Below are 913 nucleotides of genomic sequence, written 5' to 3'. Positions count from 1 at the left end.
AAGAGAGTGGGGAAGATGGCGAGGGAAGAGAGTGGGGAAGATGGCGAGGGAAGAGAGTGGGGAAGATGGCGAGGGAAGATATATTGGTTTCAAAGTTCCACTGTGTAGGACTTAAAACATAGTTAGTCATTATTTGCAAATGAACAAACTTGGCTCTAACTAACTACTTTTTATAATCTCAGTTAAAAATCACTAGCTAGGTTAGCTAAGTTAGCGTCTTTATATAGAAGGTTTAATCCAAATAGCGTTATTTTAGAGACTTATAGGGCCAGTTTCCCAGACATTGATTAAACCCAGGAGAAACTGTCCGTGTATGTCTTTAAAAGATCTGGAGGTTGTACTTACAGCTTTAGCCTCGTCATCATCAAACTTGAGTAGCTGCAGACTGCAGTTTTCCTCTAGAGGTCGGTCCAGGTCCCACACAGAGCTGTTCACCTTCGCTATCACTGTGGCGTCAGCTAGACCCTGACTATGAGAGAGAAACACACACACACACACACACATTATAAAGTTATAACTACTCAAATGAATCTGTTATAATAGAGGCCTGTCCAGGTTGTCTGCAAGAGCCTAAATACAGGGGTAGCTGTGTTATTACAGAGTCATCATTAGAATACAGGGTGACAGCTGTGTTATTACAGAGGTCATCATTAGAATACCGAGGGGTAGCTGTTGATAATTCACAGAGGTCAATCATTAGAATACAAGTGCGTCAAGCTGTGTTATTACAGATGTCATCATTTAGCATAGTAGAGGTAGCTGTGTTATTACCAGAGGTTAACGAGTCCATAGTAAAGACAAGGTGGGAATATGCTCATGTTATCTTAAACTGATCGTCAACCAATTTTCCAGACCTGTAGAGTATGTACTACGGACAGAGGCATGAGCTGTGATGGTATTACAGTAGTTCCTC

At 41.4% G+C, this 913-nt stretch overlaps 1 pseudogene; it reads right to left on the bottom strand.

The window, feature by feature from the left end:
* LOC112074467 (threonine--tRNA ligase 1, cytoplasmic-like) overlaps positions 1-913 on the bottom strand; it is a 25,960-nt pseudogene that overhangs the window by 17,171 nt on the left and 7,876 nt on the right.

This window comes from Salvelinus sp. IW2-2015, unplaced genomic scaffold, assembly GCF_002910315.2.
Source record: "Salvelinus sp. IW2-2015 unplaced genomic scaffold, ASM291031v2 Un_scaffold2642, whole genome shotgun sequence".
Classification (NCBI taxonomy): domain Eukaryota; kingdom Metazoa; phylum Chordata; class Actinopteri; order Salmoniformes; family Salmonidae; genus Salvelinus; species Salvelinus sp. IW2-2015.
Note: the sequence above shows the minus strand (reverse complement) of the source record. Positions and strands in the feature narration are given on the sequence as shown.